At 39.2% G+C, this 8,082-nt stretch overlaps 1 long non-coding RNA gene across 2 annotated transcripts in view; it reads left to right on the forward strand.

The window, feature by feature from the left end:
- LOC118900507 overlaps positions 1 to 2,205 on the forward strand; it is a 276,568-nt gene extending 274,363 nt beyond the window's left edge. For both annotated transcript variants that reach the window (XR_005021165.1, XR_005021166.1), the window contains exon 3: positions 2,105 to 2,205. This is a non-coding gene — a long non-coding RNA (uncharacterized LOC118900507). The remainder of the gene's footprint in view (positions 1 to 2,104) is intronic.
- The last annotated feature ends 5,877 nt before the right edge of the window (positions 2,206 to 8,082 follow it).

Genomic DNA, 8,082 nt, shown 5'->3' on the forward strand with positions numbered 1-8,082 from the left:
GCTCCTCTTCCTTAAGCGTAGGCTTCACCTTTGGTACGTTTCTGCTTCTGTGACTTTGTGCTTGCTCTTTCCCTCACCTGGAGTGAGCTCTCTTTCCCCCTCCATCTTTTAGGTCCCAGTTCAGTTCCCAACTGATCTGTAAAGCCTCCCAGACCACTCCTCAACCCTTTAGTTTCCCATTTATCTGAACTCTTATTGCTCTTACTGTTTTCATGAGACAAGAGAAGGATGTGGAGGGTTCACAGATCACGTGGGAATCAACTTGGGACCCAGAATATGAAGAGGAGAAAGGAGCATTTTTTATTGCAAGTAGCAGAGACTCAATCAACTAGCTTAAAATAAGGAGAAGGTATTATAAACCTACAGCATCCAAGAAATGGGCCTTGCAGGGTATGCACTGGAACCTGTCAGAAACCTAGACAGCTCTCTCTCTCTCTCTCTCCAGTTCTCAGGATCATACAGTACCCCTCTGACTCTTTCCCAGGAATATCTACTTTCGTACTCTTCCCTTTTCTCTCTGCCTTACCATTTCAGTTTTCTTACAGCTCAACTACCCCCAAATGACTGAATTAGACTTTTGGGATCTTAATTCCAAACTTTCAGAGATTTGGTTGTCTTATCTTGAACTGTATATCCAGTCATTTAATCAGTGTTGTTAGCAGAGGCAGTGATTTTTGGTACAGACAGCTGCCTAAGCCCATTCCTGTGGCAGCCTGTGGGTAAAGTTTCAGGGAAGGGGGAAATGAGTAGATAGGCATAAGATAAGTTGTAGTGCTTCTTCAAGGCAGATTCCTTAAGGGCAAGGAATAGATTACTACGTGCTTACTTTCATTACTGTGTTTAGCACGGTGCTGTTCATCCACCACAGTGATTCACAACGCTGGCTGCACAGTAGAATCACCTGGGGAACTTTTAGAAGCATTTCCATGTCCAGTCCTCCCCCTTGCCACCACCAGAGATTCTGATTTCATTTGTGGTGGATATGGCCCAGACACCTGACATCAAGGACTACTGTGCTTTCCAGATGCCAGACTTATTTTTACTGAGGTCAGGGCCATTGAAAATATTACTCCTATAGGTGAAAAAGTGATTACCCTCATAACTAAAACATGGTAGAAATTCAAGAGCTGTTAAATAGCTTAAAATTCTTGCTTGGCTTAGCAGAAGGGTAACTATAGATTACATTCATGTTGTCTTAAGTAGGGTGAAAACCAGTAATATTGGTAACTTTAGAAAGAGACATAAAAAATGTTGATTTTACACTTTTTATTTTCCCCCATTCCTGTAACTGATTTCATTAGATCGTCAATGGTTATTTCTGCAAGGTTTTTTGACTATGTAATTCAGTACATCTACAAAATGCAGTCCTATTCCTGGATTCTTTGAAAAAAAGGTCTCATATAACTAGGAAAATTTAAGATTTAATAGTAAATTCTGACATGATGACAATTCAGAGTGCCACTTGGATGATAATTGTTTTGTTTTTCAGTGGTAACTCTGAAATTGGCATTTGATTAATTTGGACTGAGTAAAGTTTACCTCCAGAATAGCAAGGAGCAGGTTTATTGCAGGCACTATATAGAGATGCCTTTTCAGTGCACTCTTTGTAGTATCCTTGGGGTTGCTAAGGTTTGCCTTGAGCTTTAGAACCATAGTTGTGATGACTAGTTGGAGAATTCCAGGGGAATAGTTTTTGGAGTTCTTCAGTATGATTAGTGAAACCAAGGAGTATAGTCCAAGCTTTCAAGTAAATTGACTCAATTACTGTGTCCTGAGGAAATCACACCGTACTTCCTGGCAGTTGCCTCTGAGACCGCTTTAGGACATTTGTTAACAACTTCTAGAAGTCAAGCCACCCCAATCTTATGAACACATTGGGCATTGATTTATGTATAGAATGTGATTCATGGATCTTTACATTTCCTACCCCAATTTCCTTCTCTAACAGGGAGCCATTTTGCCCAATTCATCTGAGGTACTGCTAAGGAAGACCTGGTAACATTGACCTCTTTGGCAAAGAGTCTAGAGAGAGAATACTGTGGAAGACATCTTTACCACGTTTTGACTGAGCATAATCAGACTCAGTTTCCTTCTTGTGTTACAGCACAGACCAGTGCAGTACTGACACTTCGTTATCCCAGAGCATATTGTCCTGCCTGGACCCTCTGGATGTGAGGACCCCTTCATGGAATTACCATCGTATGTCGAATGGTAAGTAATGTGAGTTGCGATGCTAGTTCTTAAGCTTCCTTTGGGGGTGATATGAATGGTTTACCCCTTTTCTTGCAAGATATCAGCTTTACCTGGAAAGGAGCAGAGATGCCACTCTTGTAGGCTAAACAGGGTTTGGTGTGTCTGCACTGAGTGGCAGGTAGTCTGGAGTACACATTGCTGTGCAGCAGACCCTGGTGACCAGCTTGGCAAGAAAGCTGTGCTTGATTGATGTGCACAGGAGGTAAGCAAGAGGTTGTGTCCTTACTTGCTATGAACTCTACAGTCTTGTCTGTATAGCTGCTTCTAGGACCTTTGCCTATGTGAGATTTGATCCTAAGTCAGATGGTCCAAAGAGAAGTCGTTAAAGGTTTCTTTGTAAACTCCTTCTCTAACACTATTCTGCTATACATCATCAAAGTAGTCCCTTGAATTGTAAAGTACATAGATGGCACAAATCAGAACTGTAAACATTTTGCTACTTCTGTATTGAAAATCTAAATTTGAAAAATTTGACCCTCACTGATGAGGACTATACTTCTGTTATCCCACAAGACTGTCAGTTATGCTTATGAAGCAGGAACAACATAGTTGAATGTAAATTATATTGTGCGCTCCACAAACTTTCAGAACAACATGCTTTTTCTTTTAAGGACTTTTGATTTTGTTGCCCAAGATATGAATTCTTGTCATCATGTGATTCCCAGGCAGCAAATTTCTGAGTAGAAAACGTTCAATATGCCCCCTGAACAGCATTTTAAATGCAGGACATTAAAGTGGAGGTTTGAGTCAGTTGATTTCCAGAATTATTTGTTGTTTTCCAGCTTAATTTTGAAGAAGAGCTCCCCATTATTTTCTTCCTGTCTTCTTCTCTCCCTCTCTCCCATCCTCTCTTCCATGCTTTCTTTCTTTCCTGTCCTTCCTTCCTCCGTCCTTCACTCCCTGACTTCATTTTTCTTTCAACAAAAATGTTTGAGTTATCTATATTACGATGGACTTTTTCTGAAAATACAAGCATTAAAATATTATCATGATCCTCAGGAAACTTTCTTCTTGGTGGGGAGGGAGGGGAGAAGTAAACATGAAAAGCATCCTATCTGATAAGAATTATATCCACGGTGTTGTGGGGAAAGGTAGTTGGATACATAAGCCATTCTGGATGGAGCCAGGCAGTCTGGGATGGGAAGTTGTAGGGTTAGGAAAGGTATCCTGGAGGAGACAACTTTGAGTCTCTTTGGGAAGTGGAAGAGAACCTGTTTCAAGATGTGCGGGTGGAGAAAAGAAGGAGACAAATAACTGGGCATAAAGGCAAGAGAATATGGGGCATTGAAGGAGTGGCAAATAGTTCTGTGTTACTGAAATGTAAGGGACGCGGGGTGGGGGTGGGTGGAGGACAAGAAGTGACTCTAGTGAGGTTGGAAGAAACTAAATCAGGAATAGCATTACATTTTTGTTAAGGATTTGGAATTTTCCTAAAGAAGTGTGGACACATTAGAGAATTTTAATGATTAGATTTTCCTGTTACCTAGATCATTCTAGTGATATGTGGAACAAAGACTGATTGGTGAGACTGAAGGCGAAGAGACCTATTAGAAAGATATTGGCTGTGGTCCAGAGAAGAAATGATGAGGGTCTGACCTAAGGCAATGATAGTGCAGTAGAGAAGAGGATATAGACTGAAAGAATTTGAAAAGGCACAATTGACAGGACTTGTACTTAAATAGATTTGGTGAAAAAGAAAACACAAGACCTTCATCAATTAGGTCCTTATTGCTGCAAAGAGCATCTATTCCAAACACATCTAAAGTTACTGGAGATTCAACCAGAGGAGTTCAAACTGAACAACTGCAACCAATATGACTATTGAACTCATAATCCCATGATACACGTATCATGCACACTCTATGTCACATGCTTGCTGAAGACCATGTTGGAGATTCCCTCAAGTTAACTTTTAATTTTTCTCATGAAAAATCCTCTCTAAACAACTGTTGTAGATATCACAATACATCTTTCTAGCATAGAGCCTCAGGATTATCTTTCATATACTTTTCCTTCTATAGGTAATTTGTTCTTTTTCAGACTCTATCATAAACTATGCCTATTAAACAATTATTTCCATAACAAAGACACCTGTTTAGTGAGTCATGGCAGCCAGCATAATTGACCTACTGACAGAACTTCCCTTTTTTTCATGTTTTTTGCTCTTCAATGAATTAAAACTAATTAAAACAAAAACTGAAATATTATTTTAGTTTCTAAATTGCCATGTTACCTTTATTGATTTACTTTCTTCTCATTCTGCAAGAGCAGATGTCCACATGTGGTGGTGAAGTCTGCCACTGCCACTGAACTCTTGTTAGCTATTCTTCTTGAGCCCTGGAGAGTGTCCATGTTCAGAGTGACCAGCTGTGGTGAGCAGGAGGGGCATGCAGGCAGGAAACATGGTAATGGGTCACAGGACTGTCTGGGGAGAAGCTAAGCCAATTACAAGTTTTCCTTTGTGTAGAGAGAATGGTGGCAGTGACTTATCACCCCCACTCTAAAACCCAAGTTGTAGTTGTCTAGAGAAATGGAACAATGAACCTGAGAAGGACTATGGCTTCTTTCTCATTTATTAAGAAGTCAGAATTTCTACAGCTGTAATATAGCTCTGAACATGGGTGTAAGAAAGGAAAGGCTACTGCACACCAGAATGGCTGTTGGGAAGCTCAGAGCCTAAGTCTAGGCTCTTGTTCTAAATTTTGCTGCCTTGAATCTAACATATCTTACATATAACTCTTAGCCAGCTCAGCTATCTGTTTTCCAAGCCCAGAAAAGATTAGAAGCAAATTAAAGGCAGGCATTCTGGCAGAAACACACAGATTTGAGAGCTAACAACTTGATAGCGAGGGAAAAGCCTAAAACTGGAAAGTAGGTACAGAATTGTGTTCTGCATTATAACACAGTGTAAAAAAAGACAGATAAAATTATGGACCACTGCTATCAAGGAAAATTAAGCTATGACTTGTGTTTTTTATTTGGAACACAGAAAGATTGCCGTCAAAATTTGTTAAAATAAACAGAGCTTAGGAAGTCAAAGGTTTTCATTGCTCAAAGAATTAGTTAACATAAAACATATTTCCTTCTCCTATAGCTTCTGCCATTAAACCTTGCAGAGAAGTCACAAAGAGACCATGGAAATGAGTGTCTCTCTTTTATGAGCATTCTCAAAACTATCCACCTCACTTTCTCGTTACAACCTTACTTCCTCTCTTATGTGCTATCCTCACCTTTTTTTCCTGCCATTTGTACACATCAATATTCTATATTTCCTTAGCTCTTGTGTTGGTAGTTGAGAACCTAATTGCTATGGTTTGAATATTTGTGTCCTCCAAAAATGCATATGTTGGAATCCTAACCCCTAAAGATGGTGATATTGGATGTGGGACCCTTGGGAGGTGCTTAAATCATGAGAGTAGAGTGCCTCATGAATGTGATTAGTGCCTTGTAAAAGGAGCTCCAGAGACATCCCTAGCCTTTTTCACCATGTGAGGATGCAGTGAGAAGTCTGCATCCCTGAAGAGGACCCTCACCTGATTATGCTGACACCCTCTTCTTGGACTTCCAGCCTCCAGAACCATGAGAAATAAATTTCTGTTGTTTATAAGCTACTCAGTCTGTGATATTTTGTTATAGCAGCTCTAATGGATTAAGATACTAATCATTTTCCAAATGGTCAAAATGGTAAATGAAATCATTACTGTTATTCTCTTTCTAACTAATTTCAACTCTTTTCAATATTTAATTTGTCCAGAATGAATTGTTGCCATGAAAGACAAAGAATGAAAAACAAACAAAAAAATTCTCAAACATTTACAACTTTTACATAGAATATTAAAATACTGAGAGATAAAAGACTTGAATTTCAAGTGTTATAATAATTATTAATAACTTGGTAAACTAACTCTGCCAGAACAGATAAAGCTTCATTCTATATTAAAAAGCAACACCCTCACCAATTCTCATAAATTATATCACTCCACTTTGTAGCAGGTATTTCTACTATAGATTTGTGGTTGAATTTTAAGTTAAAGTTAATATATCAGTTTACTCAGAAATCATAATTCTGTAGAAACAAAGCACTCAACTTAAAGTTGCAAATATACTCTTAGAAATGACTCAACTCTTCTGGAATGAATGTTTGTATGTGTGACCCTTGTGTTGGAGATGCCTGGAGCAGAGGGACTGTGATTAATTTATATGGGGATCACTCTTTTATTGGGTTGAGTTCCTACTTAAAAGTCTGGGAAAAAAATCTCTTCACTGGTCAGTCAGTCCAGGAAATTGTCATCAGCTTCCATATTTGGGGGTTTAACCAATGTGACAACATATCAGAAGGAAGTCGTATCAGAGAAAAGAAAGCTAACAAGTAATGTAGTTAGTTACTGGTTACTCCCAAGTGACATACTCAGTGCCTTCGTCTGCAAGCTCTGTCCAGAGGGTTTTCTAACCCTAATCCAGGGTTTCTCACCTCAGCATTATTGGCATTTTTGACTGAAAACTTCTTTGTATTATGGGGGCTATCTTATGCATTTTAGGATGTTTAGCAACATCTCTGGCCTCTACCCATAGATGCCTGCAGCATCTCCTGGTACTGACAACCAAAAATGTCTTCCTACATTGACAAATGTTCCGTGTGTGTGTGTGTGTGTGTGTGTGTGTGTGTGTGAGATAGAGAGGTAGAAGAGAAGGCAAATTAACCTCAGTTGAGAATCACTGCCCTTACCATAATGCTACCCCTTGACTTAACACCCTTTTATTGCTCTTGAAACATAATATCCCAGAAAAGTTTCTGCTGTCCACTGAGATAACAAAAGGGATACTGTTCTCTAAGCTGTTCCACTTGATTGTAACTCTATTCATTACCTGTAAGATATCTTGGTTGCATCATGCCCAAGGTACCCAGGTGGGTATTTTATATCTCCTCACAGAACAGCATACTTCTCTTGTCTCATTTTTTTTCTTTTCTTTGGACTAAAGTCTTTTTGCAACTGATCCTGCACCTAGTTAGGCTCACCTGTGTAGGGTGACCATGCATCCTGGTTTATCCAGATCAGTCCTGGAGCATGCCTGTTAACCAGGCATCACTATTAATAGAACCCAGTCAATCTCAAAGTGACCCGGTTTGGATGATTAATCAAAGTCACCTTTTTATGCTACTTTGGAAGAAATTATTCCTTTTAATTTTACCAAAAAAGAGTGGGATAAAATTCAGTTTAAAGTAGAATGTATGAGAAAGTAATTTACCTCTTCCCCCACCCCCTGCCCCATTTTCTTATCCCATTAACCTGAAGAGAAAATCACTTAGGATGGAAGAGTGCTCGTGAATAGATCCAAAAGTTTGGACACATTCCAAGGCAGAAGCATCTAAATACTTACTGATAGATGAATCAGAATGGAGCTGGAATCAGGATACAACTTGCAGTAGAGAAGGTGGCCTCCAGGCTGTAGCCCTTCTTTCTGACAGGTCTCTGTAAATTTTCCTGACCCCTGAGCAGCTGTTCTGCCAGGCAGAATTGGGAAAGAGTAATTAATTGAAGGACTATCCATGGAACAGCTAACTGAGTTGCAAGTCTTACCAAATGTGGATTTTTTTTTTTTAATGTGTGCCATCTTTCTACTCCATGGCTATGTATTATTTTTACCTTGATGAATGCTATATGTGTTTCACCAAATGTACAGTATATTCCGTTTAGAATATGTATTTAATGCACTTAGTTATGACAAAAAAGTATTTTAGTATGCAAAAAATTGGAAGCTTTTAACCCATCCCCTTCAGCCCCTATCTAAATCAGAGGACTGATCTCCAAAGAAATTGACAAATCATCC

The sequence above is a fragment of the Balaenoptera musculus genome, chromosome 9, assembly GCF_009873245.2.
Source record: "Balaenoptera musculus isolate JJ_BM4_2016_0621 chromosome 9, mBalMus1.pri.v3, whole genome shotgun sequence".
NCBI lineage: Eukaryota > Metazoa > Chordata > Mammalia > Artiodactyla > Balaenopteridae > Balaenoptera > Balaenoptera musculus.